Source organism: Arachis stenosperma, chromosome 10 (genome assembly GCF_014773155.1).
Source record: "Arachis stenosperma cultivar V10309 chromosome 10, arast.V10309.gnm1.PFL2, whole genome shotgun sequence".
Lineage (NCBI taxonomy): Eukaryota > Viridiplantae > Streptophyta > Magnoliopsida > Fabales > Fabaceae > Arachis > Arachis stenosperma.
Genome location: NC_080386.1, coordinates 66,347,651 through 66,370,236, shown reverse-complemented (window position 1 = coordinate 66,370,236; position 22,586 = coordinate 66,347,651). Strand labels below are relative to the sequence as shown.

Genomic DNA, 22,586 nt, shown 5'->3' with positions numbered 1-22,586 from the left:
GCTCCTCAATGTCTCTTCCTTGCCTTTGTTGCTCCTCTCTCATGATTCTTTGATCTTCTCTAATTTCATGGAGGAGAATCGAGTGTTCTTGATGCTCCACCCTTAGTTGTCCCATGTTGGAACTCAATTCTCCTAGGGAGGTGTTTAGTTGCTCCCAATAGTCTTGTGGAGGAAAGTGCATCCCTTGAGGCATCTCAGGGATCTCATGATGAGAGGGGTCTCTTGTTTGCTCCATCCTTTTCTTGGTAATGGGCTTATCCTCATCAATGGTGATGTCTCTCTCTATGTCAACTCCAACTGAATAACAGAGGTGACAGATGAGGTGAGGAAAGGCTAACCTTGCTAAGGTAGAGGACTTATCCGCCACCTTGTAGAGTTCTTGGGCTATGACCTCATGAACTTCCACTTCTTCTCCACTCATGATGCTATGGATCATGATGGCCCGGTCTAGAGTAACTTCGGACCGGTTGCTAGTGGGAATGATTGAGCGTTGGATGAACTCCAACCATCCTCTAGCCACGGGTTTGAGGTCATGCCTTCTTAATAGAACCGGCTTGCCTCTTGAATCTCTCTTCCATTGTACGCCCTCTTCACATATGACTGTGAGGACTTGGTCCAACCTTTGATCAAAGTTGACCCTTCTAGTGTAAGGATGCTCATCTCCTTGCATCATAGGCAAGTTGAATGCTAACCTTACATTTTCCGGACTAAAATCCAAGTATTTCCCCCGAACCATAGTAAGATAATTCTTTGGATCCGGGTTCACACTTTGATCATGGTTCTTGGTGATCCATGCATTGGCATAGAACTCTTGAACCATCAAGATTCCGACTTGTTGAATGGGGTTGGTAAGAACTTCCCAACCTCTTCTTTGAATCTCATGTCGGATCTCCGGATATTCACCCTTTTTGAGTGAAAAGGGGACCTCGGGGATCACCTTCTTCAAGGCCACAACTTGATAGAAGTGGTCTTGATGCACCCTTGAGATGAATCTATCCATCTCCCATGACTCGGAGGTGGAAGCTTTTGCCTTCCCTTTCCTCTTTCTAGAGGTTTCTCCGGCCTTGGATGCCATAAATGGTTATGGAAAAACGAAAAAGCAACACTTTTACCACACCAAACATAAAATGTTTGCTCGTCCTCGAGCAAAAGAAGAAAGAAGAGAGTAGAAGAAGAAGAAATGAGGAAGAGGGAGATGGTGGTGTGTTCGGCCAAAGAGGGGGAGAAGTGGTGTTTAGGTTGTGTGAAAATGAAGGGTTGAAGAAGGGTTTATACAGGAGAGAGGGGAGATGGGGTTCGGCCATTATGGGTGGGTTTGGGAGGGAAAGTGGTTTGAATTTGAAGGGTGAGGTTGGTGGGGTTTTATGAAGGATGGATGTGAGTGGTGAAGAGAAAGATGGGATTTGATAGGTGAAGGGTTTTTGGGGAAGAGGTGTTGAGGTGATTGGTGAATGGGGGAAGAAGAGAGAGAGTGGTGGTGGGGTAGGTGGGGATCCTGTGGGGTCCACAGATCCTGTGGTGTCAAGGAAAAGTCATCCCTGCACGAAATGGCATCAAAATTCACGTTTTGAGCCATTTCTGGCGTTAAACGCCGGGCTGGTGCCCATTCCTGGCGTTTAACGCCAGGTTCTTGCCCTTTTCTGGCGTTTAACGCCAGTCTGGTGCCCCTTTCTGGCGTTAAACGCCCAGAATGGTGCCAGACTGGGCGTTAAATGCCCAACTGCTAGGCTTACTGGCGTTTGAACGCCAGCAGCATCTTCCTCCAGGGTGTGCTGTTTTTCTTCCTGTTTTTCATTCTGTTTTTGCTTTCTCAATTAATTTTGTGACTTCTCATGATCATCAACCTACAAAATAAAGTAAAATAACAAAAGAAAATAGATAAAATATAACATTGGGTTGCCTCCCAACAAGCGCTTCTTTAATGTCAGTAGCTTGACAGAGGGCTCTCATGGAGCCTCACAGATACTCAGAGCAATGTTGGAACCTCCCAACACCAAACTTAGAGTTTGAATGTGGGGGTTCAACACCAAACTTAGAGTTTGGTTGTGGCCTCCCAACACCAAACTTAGAGTTTGACTGTGGGGGCTCTGTTTGACTCTGAATTGAGAGAAGCTCTTCATGCTTCCTCTCCATGGTGACAGAGGGATACCCTTGAGCCTTAAACACAAAGGATTCTTCATTCACTTGAATGATCAGTTCACCTCTATCAACATCAATCACAGCCTTTGCTGTGGCTAGGAAAGGTCTGCCAAGGATGATGGTTTCATCCATGCATTTCCCAGTCTCTAGGATTATGAAATCAGTAGGGATGTAATGGTCTTCAATTTTCACCAAAACATTCTCTACAAGTCCATAAGCTTGTTTCTTTGAATTGTCTGCCATCTCTAGTGAGATTCTTGCAGCTTGTACCTCAAAGATCCCTAGCTTCTCCATCACTGAGAGAGGCATGAGGTTTACACTTGACCCTAAGTCACACAGAGCCTTCTTGAAGGTCATAGTGCCTATGGTACAAGGTATGGAAAACTTCCCAGGATCTTGTCTCTTTTGAGGTAATTTCTGCCTAGACAAGTCATCCAATTCTTTGGTGAGCAAAGGAGGTTCATCCTCCCAAGTCTCATTTCCAAATAACTTGTCATTTAGCTTCATGATTGCTCCAAGGTATTTAGCAACTTGCTCTTCAGTGACATACTCATCCTCTTCAGAAGAAGAATACTCATCAGAGCTCATGAAAGGCAGAAGTAAGTCCAATGGAATCTCTATGGTCTCATTTTGAGCCTCAGATTCCCATGGTTCCTCATTAGGGAACTCAGTGGAGGTCAGTGCACGCCCATTGAGACCTTCCTCAGTGGCGTCCACTTCCTCTCCTTCCTCTCCAAATTCGGCCATATTGATGGCCTTGCACTCTCCTTTTGGATTTTCTTCTGTATTGCTTGGGAGAGTACTTGGAGGGAGTTCAGTAACTTTCTTGCTCAGCTGTCCCACTTGTGCCTCCAAATTTCTAATGGAGGACCTTGTTTCATTCATGAAACTTTGAGTGGTTTTAATTAGATCAGGGACCATGGTTGCTAAGTCAGAGGGGTTCTGCTTAGGATTCTCTGTCTGTTGCTGAGAAGATGATGGAAAAGGTTTGCCATTGTTAAACCTGTTTCTTCCACCATTATTATTGAAACCTTGTTGAGGTCTCTCTTGATTCTTCCATGAGAGGTTTGGGTGTGGTAAACTGGGTGATTTCTCCATGAAGAATTATAGGTGTTACCATAGGATTCTCCTAGGTAATTCACCTCTTCCATTGAAGGGTTCTCAGGATCATAAGCTTCTTCCTCAGATGAAGCATCCTTAGTACTGCTTGGTGCATTTTGCATTCCAGACAGACTTTGAGAAATCAAATTGACTTGTTGGGTCAATATTTTATTCTGAGCCAAAATGGCGTTCAGAGTGTCAATCTCAAGAACTCCTTTCTTCTGACTAGTCCCATTGTTCACAGGATTCCTTTCAGAAGTGTACATGAATTGGTTATTTGCAACCATTTCAATTAGCTCTTGAGCCTCTGTAGGCGTCTTCTTCAGATGAAGAGATCCTCCAGCAGAGCTATCCAAAGACATCTTGGACAGTTCAGAGAGACCATCATAGAAAATACCTATGATGCTCCATTCAGAAAGCATGTCAGATGGACACTTTCTGATCAATTGTTTGTATCTTTCCCAAGCTTCATAGAGGGATTCTCCATCCTTCTGTCTGAAGGTTTGGACTTCCACTCTAAGCTTACTCCATCTTTGTGGTGGAAAGAACTTTGCCAAGAAGGCATTGACTAGCTTTTCCCAAGAGTCCAGGCTTTCTTTAGGTTGTGAGTCCAACCATATTCTAGCTCTGTCTCTTACAGCAAAAGGGAATAGCATCAGTCTATAGACCTCAGGGTCAACCCCATTAGTCTTGACTGTGTCACAGATTTGCAAGAATTCAGCTAAAAACTGATGAGGATCTTCCATTGGAAGTCCATGGAACTTGTAATTCTGTTGCATTAGAGAAACTAATTGAGGCTTAAGCTCAAAGTTGTTTGCTCCAATGGCAGGGATAGAGATGCTTCTCCCATAGAAGTCGGGAGTAGGTGCAGTAAAGTCACCCAGCACCTTCCTTGTATTGTTGGCATTGTTGTTGTTTTCGGCTGCCATGTCTTCTTCTTCTTTGAAGAATTCGGTCAGGTCCTCTGCAGAGAGTTGTGCCTTAGCTTCTCTTAGCTTTCGCTTCAAGGTCCTTTCAGGTTCAGGGTCAGCTTCAACAAGAATGCCTTTGTCTCTGCTCCTGCTCATATGAAAGAGAAGAGAACAAGACAATGTGGAATCCTCTATGTCACAGTATAGAGATTCCTTGAGGTGTCAGAAGAAAAAGAAAGGTAGAAGACAGAAGTGGAAAATTCGAACTTGTCAAAGAGGATGGAGTTCGAATTTTACATTAAGGGATAGTGTTAGTCCATAAATAGAAGGATGTGAGAAGAAGGGAAGTAATTTTCGAAAATTAAGTAAAAGATTTTGAAAACATTTTGAAAAACACTTAATTGATTTTCGAAAATAAGAGTGGAAAAGAAATCAAGCGATTTTTGAAAAAGATTTTGAAATTAGAAGTTAAAAAGATATGATTGAAAACTTATTTTGAAAAAGATGTGATTAAAAAGATATGATTGAAAAGTTATGCTTTTTTAAAAAGATGTGATTGAGAAGATATGATTTGAAAAACATTTTAAAAAAGATTTGATTTGAAAACAATTTTAAAAGATATGATTTTAGAGATTAATGACTTGCCTAACAAGAAAAGATATGATTCAAACATTAAAACCTCTCTCAACAGAAAAGGCAACATACTTAAAATGTTCAATCAAATCATTAATTGTTAGTAAGTATCTTTGAAAAAGGAAAGAAATTGATTTTGAAAACATTTGATTGAAAAGATTTGATTTGAAAAAGATTTGATTTTAAAAAAAAACTTTGAAAATTTGAAAAAAATTGATTTTGAAAACAAAATCTTCCCCCTCTTGCCATCCTGGCGTTAAACGCCCAGAATGGTATCCATTCTGGCGTTTAACGCCCAAAATGCTACCTTTTTGGGCGTTAAACGCCCAACCAGGTACCCTGGCTGGCGTTTAAACGCCAGTCTGTCTTCTTCACTGGGCATTTTTGAATGCCCAGCTTTTTCTGTATAATTCCTCTGCAGTATGTTCTGAATCTTCAATTCTCTGTATTATTGACTTGAAAAGACACAAATTAAAAATATTTTTGGATTTTTTTATAATCAAAATGCAACAAGAATCAAATAACAATGCATGCAGGACACCAAACTTAGCAGTTTGTATACTACTGACACTATATGAGACACATAAACACTCAAGTCAAAAGAATTCAAAGATCAGAGTAAGAAATCATCAAGAATTACTTGAAGATCCTTAAGACACATGAATGAATGCATGCAATTGACACCAAACTTAAGATGAGACACTAGACTCAAGCAAGAAACCTCAAATATTTTTGGTTTTTATGATTTTGTGAATTTTTTTTGTGTTTTTCGAAAATTAAGTGGAAATATCAAAATTCTTAATGAGAATTCTAGGAATCAGTGCAATGCTAGTCTAAGACTCCGGTCCAGGAATTAGACATGGCTTCACAGCCAGCCAAGCTTTCAAAGAAAGCTTCGGTCCAAAACACTAGACATGGCCAAAGGCCAGCCAAACCTCAGCAGATCATTGCTCCAATAGCAAGATTGATAGAGATCACCAAGCTATTGTGATGATCAGTTGAAACCTCGGTCCAATAAGAATAGACATGACTTCTCAGCCAGCCAGATTTCAACCAATCATCATGAAACTCTAGAATTCATCTTCAAGAATTTCGAAAAAAAAATACCTAATCTAAGCAACAAGATGAACCGTCAGTTGTCCATACACAAGAACAATCCCCGGCAACGGCGCCAAAAACTTGGTGCACGAAATTGTGATCAATACTTTTCAAAACATAAACAATCCCTAGTAATGGCTCCAAAGACTTGGTGCTCAATACCATGGCATAAACACAACTTCGCACAACTAACCAGCAAGTGCACTGGGTCGTCCAAGTAATAAACCTTACGCGAGTAAGGGTCGATCCCACGGAGATTGGTGGTATGAAGCAAGCTATGGTCACCTTGTAAATCTCAGTCAGGCAGACTCAAATGGGTATAGTGATAAACGAATAAAGCATAAAGATAAAGATAGAGATACCTATGCATATCATTGGTGAGAGCTTCAGATAAGTGTATGAAGATGCTTTCCCTTCCGTCTCTCTGCTTTCCTACTGTCTTCATCCAATCCTTCTTACTCCTTTCCATGGCAAGCTCGTGTAGGGTTTCACCGTTGTCAGTGGCTACCTCCCATCCTCTCAGTGAAAACGATTGCATATGCTCTGTCACAGCACGCGGAATTCAGCTGTCGGTTCTCGGTCAGGCCGGAATAAAATCCATTGATTCTTTTGCGTCTGTCACTAACGCCCCGCCTGCTAGGAGTTTGAAGCACGTCACAGTCATTCAATCATTGAATCCTACTCAGAATACCACAGACAAGGTTAGACCTTCCGGATTCTCTTGAATGCCGCCATCAGTTCTCGCCTATACCACGAAGACTCTGATCTCACGAAATGGCTGGCTCGTTTGTCAGGCGAGCACTCGGTTGTCAGGCGATCAACCATGCATCGTGCAATCAGAAATCCAAGAGATATTCACTAAGCCTCATATGCTTGTAGAACAAGAGTGGTTGTCAGTCACCTTGTTCATGAGTGAGAATGATGATGAGTGTCACGGATCATCACATTCATCAAGTTGAAGAACAGGTGATATCTTGGAACAAGAACAAGCGGAATTGAATAGAAGAACAATAGTAATTGCATTAATACTCGAGGTACAGCAGAGCTCCACACCTTAATCTATGGTGTGTAGAAACTCCACCGTTGAAAATACATAAGAACAAGGTCTAGGCATGGCCGAATGGCCAGCCTCCCAAAGTGGGTTCAATCATCAAAACATGATCAAAAGCTCTCTAATACAATAGTAAAAGGTCCTACTTATAGAAAACTAGTAGCCTAAGGTGTACAAAGATGAGTAAATGACATAAAAATCCACTTCCGGGCCCACTTGGTGTGTGCTTGGGCTGAGCAATGAAGCATTTTCGTGTAGAGACTTGTCTTGGAGTCAAACGCCAGTTTTGGTGCCAGTTTGGGCGTTTAACTCCCATTTAGGTGCCAGTTCCGGCGTTTAACGCTGGAATTTCTTGAGGTGACTTTGAACGCCGGTTTGGGCCATCAAATCTTGGGCAAAGTATGGACTATCATATATTGCTGGAAAGCCCATGAAGTCTACTTTCCAACGCCGTTGAGAGCGCGCCAATTGGGCTTCTGTAGCTCCAGAAAATCCACTTCGAGTGCAGAGAGGTCAGAATCCAACAGCATCTGCAGTCCTTTTCAGTCTCTGAATCAGATTTTTGCTCAGGTCCCTCAATTTCAGCCAGAAAATACCTGAAATCACAGAAAAACACACAAACTCATAGTAAAGTCCAGAAAAGTGAATTTTAACTAAAAACTAATAAAAATATACTAAGAACTCAACTAAAACTACCAAAAACATACTAAAAACAATGCCAAAGAGCGTACAAATTATCCGCTCATCAACTACCAACTTGAGTTTTGTAAAGTTCAAAGCAGTAAAGTATCATGATCATAAACAAACAAGGAATTAAAGAAGAACTTAGCATGTGCATACAAATATTGAAAAGCTAGTATTGTTAATTGTTGCTCAACTGCATTAGATCTTATTTAATTGAAGTTTTCATCTAGAACATTTTGTGAAATCTTTGGAAATCATGAAAACCTTGAAAGAAGCAAATGCAAATAAGGCAAGAAAAGAAAAAGGGAAAGAATGGGAAAGCTGAAGGCTCTGAGTACCAATGACAATTAATTTGTTAAGTACTTGTGGTGTTTATGTATCAAGAAAAAAGCTTGAAAACAAAACACTTAGAGTCAAGGTTAGGCTCAAGTGCAAATGCACTCCCTCAAAGCTCAAGGTTCTGAGCATCAATGATTAGAGAGTCAAGAAAAGAAACAAATGAGCTTAATGAAATCCTCTAATTAAATGCTTGTGATGCTTACGTATCAAGTGGTAATATTTGAAAACAAAGCATTTAGAGTCGTAGCTTTGATATCAACTCATGGGGCAAAGCACCCAAAAGGAGAAGCTAATAAGAAAATCAAAAGCTTGATTCAAGGATGAATATAAGGAAAAGATTTCATAAATAAACCTAGATAGAAGCATCAATCATTTTTATTTCTTTTGTGATTGTAGCATGCATAGAAAACTAGCCTACCATGAATATTGACTTGATATTCTTCTTACCTTGGATTGTCAATCTCTATTGCATGATTCTTTTCTTGCTTGGGGACAAGCAAGGTTTAAGTTTGGTGTTGTGATGACATGTCATCATGTCATGTTTTTCTATGCTTTTTCAAATAAGAAATTGATGAATAATGTCTAATATTGCTTGCTTTTGTGCTTAAATGGTATATTTCTTTGATCTTTTGATTTTATAAATCTTGTAGGAAATAAGTGAAAAAAGAAGCAAAAAAGCACAAAATAAGCTAAAAAGAAGAAAAGAGGAATTTTGGGCATGCTTTGAAGATTGAGCACGCTTTGGACATTAGGCCACGCTTTAAAAAGTGTGGCCCATGAAAATAAAGTATGGCGCTCTTAAGCTTGGAAACAAGGCCAAGACAAGGCTAGCGCTCACTTAGTGAGCACTATGCTCACTCTAGTGAGCATTTGTGTGCCACTCAACCAAGGAACCAAGGGGCAGCAATGGAGCGCTCTAATAGCGCTCAAATAAGTGAGCACTGTGCTCACTTAGTGAGCATTTTCGGGCTTTTCTTTAAGCCTTATGACGGCATGACCATGCCTTCTTCAAAAGGCCATAACTTGAGCTACTAATGTCCAATTGATGCACTTTCAGTTGCGTTGGAAAGCTAACATTCAGAGCTTTCCAACGATATATAATAATCTATATTTGCCACAAAATTAAAGCACAGGTGATAGGCATCTTTAAAGCACCAAAAGCACTCACCAAGGCACCAAACATGCGCTGGCCAAGGTTCAAAGAGGGGGACACATTGAACCAAGGAGTAGCGCTCAAATAGTGAGCACAGTGCTCACTTAGTGAGCGCTAGTGAGCAACAAGACACCACTAGAGCATGCCTCCAACCAAAATTCAACCAAATGCACCTTGACCCATGCCACTTAAACCAAGCCATCCGGATCCACTCTTCTTCAAATCCAAAGCAAGCAAAGCCCATTATCATCACTCAAAGGCATAAGAGATAGATAGAATAGGAATTTTATTTAATTGTAATTTGTTTTTAATTTTAATTTCATTTTAATTTTGTAAAAGCCTATAAAAAAGGCATCTGTTCCATTTTAAAAAGGAGGTTGGCTCTGCTAAAGAGCAATAGGAGTAGGAGTAGGATATAATAGAAAGCTCTCTTTGATACACTTTTATTTTTTTGCACTTTATATTTCAAGTATTGAATTCAATTTGGCTTATGAAATTTCAGTTTTTGAATCTTCTCTTCTGCAATTTTACTTTCTGCCATTTTTCATTTGAAGCTACTGTGATCTGAATTTGATTTTCCTGCACTTTAAATTTCTTGTCACTTGTTCTCAAGATCTATTCAATTGCTTGCTTTACTGCTTTCTTTAAATTCTCTGCACCCAATCTCCTTTACATTTGCTGCAATCTACCTTTCTGGTTATTTAAGAATTTGTCAATTTACATTCCTTGCTCTTTAAGTTTCTGCTCATTTACTTCTTCTGAACTTTTAATTCACTGTCATTTACTTTCTGCTGCATCAATTATCACTCAATATTGTTAGCTTGACTAAACTAATCACCCACTAAAGTTGCTTGATCCATCAATCCCTGTGGGATCGACCGCACTCTTGTGAGTTAGTACTACTTGATGCGACCCGGTATACTTGCCGGTGAGTTTTGTGTGGGATTCTAATTTTTCACCCATCAGCTCACTCCAAGCCAAGACCCCTTTCTATGCTTTCAATTTTCCATACATTGCTATATTAATCTCTTTTATACTTTACTTGTTTATATTATATAGTCGGTTCTTTAATTTTTTCATTAGTTCAATTAATACAATTTTGCATATTCTTTTATTGCTTTATATGTTCATTTCTTCATTGACGACCCCTTGATCTCTACAACCGGAATTTGCACACTCATTGCCTCTTAAGTGATTCCTTGGGAGACAACCTGGGAGTTAAATACTCTCGGTTTTTAAATTGGTTTTGAGTTGTGACACATCTTGTAAATTTTCAAATTGATCGGCGACCAATTGTTGGGTTTGGGTCTATACTTGCAATGTTAGTCCTATTTTTGAGAAATCCCAACTCGTACGATTAGGTGCGGTCAAATTTTTTACGTTGTTGCTGGGGAATTTCACTTTTAGTGCAATGAGTGCCATGATTTTGGTTGTATAAATATGCGAATAGTATGAATAGTTGATTTTTGGTTTACTACTTGGCATTAATTGTAGATACTACTTTCCCTCTTTAGTTAGTTTTGGTAGTTATAGAGTGTTAAGTTAGTTCTTGCTTACTTGCCTACTTTTGTTTTGCCTTTTATAATTGCATGCTTTCATTGTCTCCTCATTTGAATAACACGGTCGCTTCCAGACCCGAGCTTTGCCACTTTTGACATGAAAATTGAAAGAACTTTAACTCGTATAAGGGAAGCTCAACGCCAGCTAGCTTTCATGAATAGTGAAGCGGGCTCCCTTGAGGACCATTCCCATTCACTATCACCACCTATCCGTGACTATCATTCTCCAATCAACGAGGAGACTCTATATTCATCTGTGGGGAGTACTGAACTGTCTTTGAGTGACTCAGGTGACACCGTCATGGCGGACCCACCTTGAAGGATTACCTTGAAGGAGGCCAGAGCTCCTGATCTTGCCTTGCAACCACTTCAGATTCTATATCCAGCCTTGGATCCGAATTTTGAGCTTAAGTCTGGCACAATCAAGTTGCTCCCCAAGTACAATGGATTGCCTGGGGAAGATCCTCAGAAGCACCTTAAGGATTTTTGGTGGACGAAATTGTGATCCATGCTCTTTGTACTTGTATAAAATTTAATAATTGGTTCTATTTGAATTCACAACTCCGTTCAACTAGCCAGCAAGTGTACTGGGTCGTCCAAGTAATAAACCTTACGCGAGTAAGGGTCGATCCCACAGAGATTGTTGGTATGAAGCAAGCTATGGTCACCTTGTAAATCTCAGTTAGGCAGATTAAATTGATTTATGGATTTTCAAATAATTAATAATAAAATAGAAAATAAAAAGGGATAGAATTACTCATGTAAATTAATAGTGGGAGTTTCAGATAAGTGCATGGAGATGATGTGCTCCTCTTGAATCTCTACTTTCTCATTGCTTTCATCCAATCCTTCTTACTTCTTTCCATGGCAAGCTGTATGTAGGGCATCACCATCATCAATGGCTACTTTCAATCCTCTCGGGAAAATGGTCCTATGCGCTGTCACTGCACGGCTAATCGTCTGGAGGCATCACCCTTGGTTGATAGCTACATCCCATCCTCTCAGTGAAAATGGTCCAAATGCTCTGTCACAGCACAGCTAATCATCTGTCGGTTCTCAATCAGGTTGGAGTAGAATCTATTGATTCTTTTGCGTCTGTCACTAACGCCCAGCCTTCAGGAGTTTGAAGCTCGTCACAGTCATTCAATACCGGAATCCTACTCGGAATACAACAAACAAGGTTAGACTTTCCGGATTCCCAGGATCCTACTCGGAATACCACAGACAAGGTTAGACTTTTCGGATCCTCATGAATGCCGCCATCTATCTAACTTATACCACGAAGATTCTGTTGGGGAATCTAAGAGATATGCGCCCGGCCTAAGGTAGAACGGAAGTGGTTACGCGCGTTCATAAGTGAGAATGATGATGGGTGCCACGGATCATCATATTCATCAAAGTGTTGTGCAACGTATATCTTGGAATAAGAATAAAAGAGAATTTGAATAGAAAGTAATAGTAATTGTATTGAAACTTGAGGTACAGCAGAGCTCCACACGCTTAATCTATGGTGTGCAGAAACTCCACCGTTGAAAATACATAAGTGAAAGGTTCAGGCATGGCCGAATGGCCAGCCCCCTAAAACGTGATCAATAGCCTCTTAAGATGAAGAATAAAACAAAACTGAGACCAAAGATGAAACGTGGTCAAAAGACGTCTAATACAATAGTTAAATGTTCTATTTATAATAAACTAGCTACTAGGGTTTACATGAGTAAGTAATTGATGCATAAATCCACTTCCGGGGCCCACTTGGTGTATGCTTGGGCTGAGCTTGATCAATCTACGAGCTGAGGCTTTTCTTGGAGTTGAACTCCAAGTTATGACGTGTTTTGGGCGTTCAACTCCGGATCATGACGTTTTTCTAGCGTTTAACTCCAGACAGCAGCATGTACTTGGCGTTCAACGCCACGTTACGTCGTCAATTCTCGAATAAAGTATGGACTATTATATATTGCTGGAAAGCTCTGGATGTCTGCTTTCCAACGCCGTTGAGAACGCGTCATTTGGAGTTCTGTAGCTCCAAAAAATCCATTTCGAGTGCAGGGAGGTCAGATTCCAACAGCATCAGCAGTCCTTTTGTCAGCCTTTTTCAGAGTTTTGCTCAAGTCCCTCAATTTCAGCCAGAAATTACCTGAAATCACAGAAAAACACACAAAATCATAGTAAAGTCCAGAAATGTGAATTTAACATAAAAATTAATGAAAACATCCCTAAAAGTAGCTTGAACTTACTAAAAACTACCTAAAAACAATGCCAAAAAGCGTATAAATTATCCGCTCATCACAACACCAAACTTAAATTGTTGCTTGTCCCCAAGCAACTAAAAATCAATTAGGATAAAAAGAAGAGAATATACTATAAATTCCAGAATATCAATGAATATTAATTATAATTAGATGAGCGGGACTTGTAGCTTTTTGCTTCTGAACAGTTTTGGCATCTCACTTTTTCCTTTGTAGTTTAGAGTGATTGGCGTCTCTTAGGAACTTAGAATTTTGGACAGTGTTATTGACTTTCCTAGTTAAGCATGTTGATTCTTGAACACAGCTACTTATGAGTCTTGGCCGTGGCCCTAAGCACTTTGTTTTCCAGTATTACCACCGGATACATAAATGCCACAGACACATAACTGGGTGAACCTTTTCAGATTGTGACTCAGCTTTGCTAAAGTCCCCAGTTAGAGGTGTCCAGAGCTCTTAAGCACACTCTTTTTGCTTTGGATCATGACTTTAACCACTCAGTCTCAAGCTTTTTCACTTGGACCTTCATGACACAAGCACATGGTTAGGGACAGCTTGATTTAGCCGCTTAGGCCTGGATTTTATTTGCTTGGGCCCTCCTATCCATTGATGCTCAAAGCCTTGGATCCTTTTTACCCTTGCCTTTTGGTTTTAAGGGCTATTGGCTTTTTCTGCTTGCTTTCTCTTTTTTTTTCTATATTTTTTTTTTCGCAAGCCTTCTTTTTCACCGCTTGTTCTTGCTTCAAGAATCAATTTCATGATTTTTCAGATTGTCAATAACATTTCTCTTTGTTCATCATTCTTTCAAGAGCCAACAATTTTAACATTCATAAACAACAAGATCAAAAGACATATGCACTGTTCAAGCATTCATTCAGGAAACAAAAGTATTGTCACCACATCAATATAATTAAACTAAATTCAAGGATAAATTCGAAATTCATGTACTTCTTGTTCTTTTGAATTAAAACATTTTTCTTTTAAGAGAGGTGAAGGATTAATGGAATTTATTCATAGCTTTAAGACATAGTTACTACATACTAATGATCATGAAGTAAAGACACAAAACATAGATAAACACAACATTAAAAACCGAAAACAGAAAGAAATAAAGAACAAGGAATGAATCCACCTTTAGTGGCGTCTTCTTCTTGAAGGACCAATGATGTTCTTAAGCTCTTCTATGTCCCTTCCTTGCCTTTGTTGCTCCTCCCTCATTGCTCTTTGATCTTCTCTTATTTCATGGAGAATGATGGAGTGCTCATGATGTTCCACCCTTAATTGTTCAACATTGTGGCTCAAATCTTCTAAGGAAGTGTTGAGTTGTTCCCAATAGTTGTTGGGAGGAAAGTGCATCCCTTGAGGCATCTCAGGGATTTCTTGATGTTGAGCTTCCTCATGCATTTCTTGAGAACCGTGAGGGGTCTCTCTTGCTTGCTCCATCCTCTTCTTGGTGATGGGCTTATCCTCTTCAATGAGGATGTCTCCTTCTATGATAACTCCAGCTGAGTAACATAGATGGCAAATAAGGTGAGGAAAAGCTAGCCGTGCCATATTGGAGGGCTTGTCGGCTATTTTGTAGATTTTATTGGAGATGACCTCATGAACTTCTACTTCCTCTCCAATCATGATGCCATGAATCATGATGGCCCGATCCACAGTAACTTCAGATCGGTTGCTAGTGGGAATGATGGAGCGTTGAATGAACTCCAACCATCCTCTAGCCACAGGCTTGAGGTCCAGTCTTCTTAGTTGGACTGGCTTGCCTTTGGAGTCTCTCTTCCATTGAGCTCCTTCCACACATATGTCCGTAAGGACTTGGTCCAACCTTTGATTAAAGTTGACCCTTCTAGTGTAAGGGCGTTCATCTCCTTGCATCATGGGCAAGTGAAACGCCAACCTCACATTTTCCGGACTAAAATCTAAGTATTTCCCCCGAACCATTGTGAGATAATTCTTTGGACTTGGGTTCATACTTTGATCATGGTTCCTAGTGATCCATGCATTGGCATAGAACTCTTGAACCATTAAGATTCCGACTTGTTGCATGGGGTTGGTTAGGACTTCCCAACCTCTTCTTCGGATTTCATGTCAGATTTCCGGATACTCATTTTTCTTGAGCTTGAAAGGGACCTCAGGGATCACCTTCTTCTTTGCCACAACATCATAGAAGTGGTCTTGATGGCTCTTGGAGATGAATCTTTCCATCTCCCATGACTCGGAGGTGGAAGCTTTTGTCTTCCCTTTTCCTTTTCTAGAGGATACTCCGGCCTTAGGTGCCATTGATGGTAATGGAAAAACAAAAAGCTTATGCTTTTACCACACCAAACTTAAAATATTGCTCGCCCTCGAGCAAGAGAAGAAAGAAGAGAAGAAGAAGAAGAAAATTTGGTAGAGAGGGAGAGATGTAGGTTCGGCCAAGTAGGAGAAGAGGGGTTTGTGTTGTGTGAAAATGAAGTAGAATGGAAGGGTATTTATAGGGAGAGGGGGTAGTGTGTATTCGGCCATGTAGGGTGGGAATGGGTGGGAAAATGTTTTTGAATTTTTGAAGGTAGGTGGGGTTTATGGGGAAGAGTGGATGGATGTGAGTGGTGAAGGGGGTAATTGGGAAGAGAAATTGAGGTGATTGGTGAAGGGTTTTGGGAAGTGTGACATGGGGAAGAGTAATCACAAAAACTAGTATTAGGAGGTAAGGTGGGAATATGGTAGGTGGGGATCCTGTGGGGTCCACAGATCCTGAGGTGATCCTGTGGGGTCCACAGATCCTGAGGTGTCAAGGAATTCCATCCCTGCACCAAATAGGCATGTAAATTGCCTTTGCACACCATTCTGGCGCTTAAACGCCGTGTGGTGCACATTCTGGGCGTTCAACGCCCATGTAAAGCATGTTTCTGGCGTTGAACGCCAGTTTCATGCTTGTTACTGGCGTTCAGCGCCAGCTTTTCTTCTCTGGGCACATTCCTGGCGTTCAGCGCCAGAATATTGCTTGTTTCTGGCGTTCAGTGCCAGAATGATGCTCTGTTCTGGCGTTGAACGCCAGCCAGATGCATCTCACTAGCGTTGAACGCCAGCCTGTGCTTCCTCCAAGGTGCGAATTTTTTTCTGCTGTTTTTAACTCTGTTTTTAATTTTTATGATTTTCTCGTGACTTCTCATGATCATGTACCTAGTAAAACACAAAATAACAATAATATAGAATAAAATAAAAATTAGATAAATAAAATTGGGTTGCCTCCCAACAAGCGCTTCTTTAATGTCAATAGCTTGACAGTGGCTCTCATGGAGCCACAAGGTGATCAGGTCAATGTTGTATAGTCCCAACACCAAACTTAGAGTTTGGATATGGGGTCTTAACACCAAACTTAGAGTTTGGTTGTGGCCTCCCAACACCAAACTTAGAGTTTGACTGTGGGGGCTCTTCTTGACTCTGAATTGAGAGAAGCTCTTCATGCTTACTCTCTTTTGTCACAGAGGGATGGCCATGTGCCTTAAACACAAGGTAGTCCCCATTCAATTGAAGGACTAATTCACCTCTGTTGACATCTATCACAGATCCTGCTGTGGCTAGGAAAGGTCTTCCAAGGATGATGCAATCATCCTCTTCCTTCCTAGTGTCTAAGATTATGAAATCAGCAGGGATGTAAAGGCCTTCAACCTTTACTAACACGTCCTCTACTATTCCATAAGCTTGTCTCAATGACTTGTCTGCCAATTGTAATGAGAACAAGGCAGGTTGTACCTCAATGATCCCCAGCTTCTCCATTACAGAGAGTGGCATAAGATTTATCCCTGACCCCAGATCACATAGAGCCTTTTCAAAGGTCATGGTGCCTATGGTACAAGGTATTAGGAACTTGCCAGGATCTTGTTTCTTTTGAGGTAGAGTTTTCTGAATCCAAGTATCTAGTTCACTAATGAGCAAGGGAGGTTCACTTTCCCAAGTCTCATTACCAAACAACTTAGCATTCAGCTTCATGATAGCTCCTAAGTATTGAGCAATTTGCTCTCCAGTCACATCTTCATCCTTTTTAGAGGAAGAATAGTCTTCAGAGCTCATGAATGGCAGAAGGAGATTTAATGGAATCTCTATGGTCTCTATATGAGCCTCAGATTCCTTTGGATCCTTAATAGGAAACTTCTTCTTGCTTGAGGGACGTCCCAGGAGGTCTTCCTCACTAGGATTTTCGTCCTCTTCCTCCCTTGTGCATTCGGCCACATTGATCACATCAATGGCCTTGCACTCTCCTTTTGGATTCTCTTCTGTATTACTTGGGAGAATACTGGGAGGAGTTTCAATGACTTTTTACTCAGCTGGCCCACTTGTGCCTCCAAATTTCTAATGGAGGATCTTGTTTCATTCATGAAACTGAAAGTGGCCTTTGACAGATCGGAGACTATATTGGCTAAATTAGAAGTGTTTTGTTCAGAATTCTCTGTCTGTTGCTGAGAAGATGATGGATATGGCTTGCTATTGCTCAGCCTATTGCGTCCACCATTGTTAAAACCTTGTTGAGGTTTTTGTTGATCCTTTCATGAGAAATTTGGATGATTTCTCCATGATGAGTTATAGGTGTTTCCATAAGGTTCACCCATGTAATTAACCTCTGCCATGGCAGGGTTCTCAGGATCATAAGCTTCTTCAGAAACTGCCTCTCTAGTACTGTTGGATGCATGTTGCCATCCATTCAGATTTTGAGAGATCATGTTGACCTGTTGAGTCAACACTTTGTTCTGAGCCAATATGGCATTCAGAGCATCTATTTCAAGAACTCCTTTCTTCTGAGGTATCCCATTATTCACGGAATTCCTCTCAGAAGTGTACATGAACTGGTTATTTGTAACCATGTCAATGAGTTCTTGAGCCTCTTCAGGTGTTTTCTTTAGGTGAATGGATCCACCTGCAGAATGGTCCAATGACATTTTCGAAAATTCAGAGAGACCATAATAGAATATATCTAATATGGTCCATTCTGAAAACATGTCAGATGGACATCTTTTGGTCAGCTGCTTGTATCTTTCCCAAGCTTCATAGAGGGATTCACCATCCTTTTGTTTGAAGGTTTGAACATCCACTCTCAGCTTGCTCAGCTTTTGAGGAGGAAAGAATTTATCCAAGAAGGCAGTGACCAGCTTATCCCAGGAGTCCAGGCTATCCTTAGGTTGTGAATCCAACCATATTCTAGCTCTGTCTCTTACAGCAAAAGGGAAAAGCATGAGTCTGTAGACTTCAGGATCAACTCCATTCGTCTTTACAGTCTCACAGATCTGCAAGAACTCAGTTAAAAATTGATAAGGATCTTCAGATGGAAGTCCATAAAACTTGCAGTTTTGTTGCATTAAAGCAACTAGTTGAGGCTTAAGCTCAAAGTTATTGGCTCCAATGGCAGGAATGGAGATGCTTCTTCCATCAAATTTGGACGTTGGCTTTGTGAAGTCACCAAGCATTCTCCTTGCATTATTATTATTTTTGGCTGCCATCTCCTTCTCTTGTTCGAAAATTTCTGAAAGGTTGTTTCTGGATTGTTGTAACTTAGCTTCTCTTAATTTTCTCTTCAGAGTCCTTTCAGGTTCTGGATCAATTTCAACAAGAGTGCCTTTATCCTTGTTCCTGCTCATATGAAAGAGGAGAAAACAAGAAAAGAAGAGGAATCCTCTATGTCACAGTATAGAGATTCCTTTATGTTAGTAGAAAAAGAAAGGGGAGAAGAGTGAAGAAGAATGGGTTCGGATATTTAGACGAAGAGAGGTGAAGAGAAGTGTTAGTAATCAAATAATTAAATAGAAGAAGAAAAGAGAAGGGATATTTCGAAAATAATTTTGAAAAAGGGGTTAGTAATTTTCGAAATTTAGAGATAAAATGTAATTAAAATTAAAATATGAAACATTTAGTTAATTAAAAAGAATTTTTGAAAAAGAGAGAGATATTTTCGAAAATTGAAGAGGGAAAAATAGTTAGGTGGTTTTGAAAAAGATAAGAGACAAACAAAAAGTTAGTTAGTTGATTGAAAAAGATTTGGAATCAAATTTGAAAAAGATAAGAAGATAAGAAGTTAGATGAGATATTTTGAAATCAAATTTTGAAAAAGATAATATTTTTGAAAAAGATAAGATAAAAGATAAAAAGATCTAATTTTTAAAATGACTTAACTAACAAGAAACTACAAGATAAGATTCTAGAACTTAAAGATTGAACCTTTCTTAACAAGAAAGTAACAAACTTCAAATTTTTGAACCAATCACATTAATTGTTAGCTAATTTTCGAAAATATGATATAAAGATAAGAAAAAGATTTTGAAAATATTTTGAAAAAGATTTTTGAATTTTTCAAAAAATAGAAAAAAATGGAAAAGATATGATTTTTGAAAAAGATTTTGAAAAGATAAGATTTTTAAAATTGAAATTTTGACTTGACTTGTTAGAAACAACTAATTTTAAAAATTTTTGACCAAGTCAACCCAAAATTTCGAAAATTTGGAGGGAAATAAGGAAAAGATATTTTTTATTTTTGAATTTTTAATTATGAGAGAGAAAAACAACAAAAATACTTAATGCATGAAATTTTTAAATCAAAACAATGAATGCATGCAAGAATGCTATGAATTTCAAGATGAACACCAAGAACACTTTGAAGATCATGATGAACATCAAGAACATATTTTTGAAAAAATTTTTATGCAAAGAAAATATGCAAGACACCAAACTTAGAAATTTTTAATGCTTGGAAAATATGAATGCAAAGATGCACATGAAAAACAAGAAAAGACACAAAACAAGAAAACATCAAGATCAAACAAGAAGACTTATCAAGAACAACTTGAAGATCATGAAGAACACTATGAATGCATGGAATTTTCGAAAAAATGCAAGGAAAAATTTTTAAAGCATGCAATTGATACCAAACTTAAAAATTGACTCAAGACTCAAACAAGAAACACAAAATATTTTTGATTTTTTTTATTTTCAAAATTTTTTTGGATTTTTTTTTATTAATTTTTTCGAAAATAAAGTTTAGAAAAACAAAAAATAAAAGAAAAATTTTGAAAAAGATTTTTGAAAAGAAAATTACCTAATCTGAGCAATAAGATGAACCGTCAGTTGTCCATAATCGAACAATCCCCGGCAACGGCGCCAAAAACTTGGTGGACGAAATTGTGATCCATGCTCTTTGTACTTGTATAAAATTTAATAATTGGCTCTATTTGAATTCACAACTCCGTTCAACTAGCCAGCAAGTGTACTGGGTCATCCAAGTAATAAACCTTACGCGAGTAAGGGTCGATCCCACAGAGATTGTTGGTATGAAGCAAGCTATGGTCACCTTGTAAATCTCAGTTTGGCAGATTAAATTGATTTATGGATTTTCGAATAATTAATAATAAAATAGAAAATAAAAAGGGATAGAATTACTCATGTAAATTAATAGTGGGAGTTTCAGATAAGTGCATGGAGATGTTGTGCTCCTCTTGAATCTCTACTTTCTCATTGCTTTCATCCAATCCTTCTTACTCCTTTCCATGGCAAGCTGTATGTAGGGCATCACCATCATCAATGGCTACTTTCAATCCTCTCGGGAAAATGGTCCTATGCGCTGTCACTGCACGGCTAATCGTCTGGAGGCATCACCCTTGGTTGATAGCTACATCCCATCCTCTCAGTGAAAATGGTCCAAATGCTCTGTCACAGCACGGCTAATCATCTGTCGGTTCTCAATCAGGTTGGAGTAGAATCTATTGATTCTTTTGCGTCTGTCACTAATGCCCATCCTTCAGGAGTTTGAAGCTCGTCACAATCATTCAATACCGGAATCCTACTCGGAATACAACAGACAAGGTTAGACTTTCCGGATTCCCAGGATCCTACTCGGAATACCACAGACAAGGTTAGACTTTCCGGATCCTCATGAATGCCGCCATCTATCTAACTTATACCATGAAGATTCTGTTGGGGAATCTAAGAGATATGCGCCCGGCCTAAGGTAGACCGGAAGTGGTTGTCAATCACGCGCGTTCATAAGTGAGAATGATGATGGGTGTCACGGATCATCATATTCATCAAAGTGTTGTGCAACGTATATCTTGGAATAAGAATAAAAGAGAATTTGAATAGAAAGTAATAGTAATTGTATTGAAACTTGAGGTACAGCAGAGCTCCACACCCTTAATCTATGGTGTGCAGAAACTCCACCGTTGAAAATACATAAGTGAAAGGTTCAAGCATGGCCGAATGGCCAGCCCCCTAAAACGTGATCAATAGCCTCTTAAGATGAAGAATAAAACAAAACTGAGACCAAAGATGAAACGTGGTCAAAAGACGTCTAATACAATAGTTAAATGTTCTATTTATAATAAACTAGCTACTAGGGTTTACATGAGTAAGTAATTGATGCATAAATCCACTTCCGGGGCCCACTTGGTGTATGATTGGGCTGAGCTTGATTAATCCACGAGCTGAGGCTTTTCTTGGAGTTGAACTCCAAGTTATGACGTGTTTTGGGCGTTCAACTCCGGATCATGACGTTTTTCTGGCGTTTAACTCCAGACAGCAGCATGTACTTGGCGTTCAATGCCACGTTACGTTGTCAATTCCCGAATAAAGTATGGACTATTATATATTTCTGGAAAGCTCTGGATGTCTACTTTCCAACGCCGTTGAGAGCGCACCATTTGAAGTTCTGTAGCTCCAGAAAATTCATTTCGAGTGCAGGGAGGTCAGATTCCAACAGCATCAGCAGTCCTTTTGTCAGCCTTTTTCAGAGTTTTGCTCAAGTCCCTCAATTTCAACCAGAAATTACCTAAAATCACAGAAAAACACACAAACTCATAGTAAAGTCCAGAAATATGAATTTAACATAAAAATTAATGAAAACATCCCTAAAAGTAGCTTGAACTTACTAAAAACTACCTAAAAACAATGCCAAAAAGCGTATAAATTATCCGCTCATCAATTTCCAAGTTGCATATGCAACTGCGAGGAGACATGGGGCGGATGAAGCCGCAGTGTTGGTCTTCACTTTCCCTTTCTCCTTGGAAGGAAAAGCAAAGGAATGGTTTTATACTCAGCCGGGGGAAGTTAGATCCAATTGGGATTTGTTGCGAAAAGAATTTTTGGAGAAGTTCTACCCTCCCTAGAAAATAGACAAGCTGAGAAGAGAGATCTCTTACATTGTGCAACGAGATGGGGAAACTTTGTATGAATATTGGGAGAGATTTAAGAAGTTGTTGGAAGCTTTCCCTCACCACCGGATAGATGAGTTGGTTTTGATCAGTTATTTCTGTCAAGGAATGCACCACCAAGATAAGCTTCTCTTGGATGCCGCAAGTGGGGGATCATTGACCAAAAACAAGACCGCAACAGAAGCATGGGAAGTTATATCGGACTTAGTGGATTCTACTCAACACTCTAGGGCTAGAAGTCCACAACCAAAAGCTGTGAGCGAGGTTTCTCCCTCCGGAGATGCTATTTTGACTAAGACCCTTGGTGAGATGACAATTTTGATGAGGTAAATCACCCAAGGGCAACAAATCCCTTAAGCTTTGATAAATGCCCCACCTTAACCTCCTAGGACCAAAGGACCAGCAAGGATATATGGTGTTTGTTCTTGTACTACTCACTATACCAATGAGTGCCCTCGAATTCAAGAGGACACTACATTGGCGGTTGCTAACCACTACCCAC

General features: G+C 39.6%; 2 non-coding genes across 2 annotated transcripts; one reads left to right on the top strand and one right to left on the bottom strand.

The window, feature by feature from the left end:
- The first annotated feature begins 3,660 nt into the window (after nucleotides 1–3,660).
- Nucleotides 3,661–3,764, top strand: LOC130959197 (small nucleolar RNA R71). The gene has a single exon (XR_009078293.1). It is a non-coding gene; the product is annotated as a small nucleolar RNA R71 (small nucleolar RNA).
- Nucleotides 3,765–22,048: 18,284 nt separating this feature from the next.
- LOC130959781 (small nucleolar RNA R71) lies at nucleotides 22,049–22,155 on the bottom strand. Its single transcript, XR_009078847.1, has one exon. It is a non-coding gene; the product is annotated as a small nucleolar RNA R71 (small nucleolar RNA).
- Nucleotides 22,156–22,586: the final 431 nt, after the last annotated feature.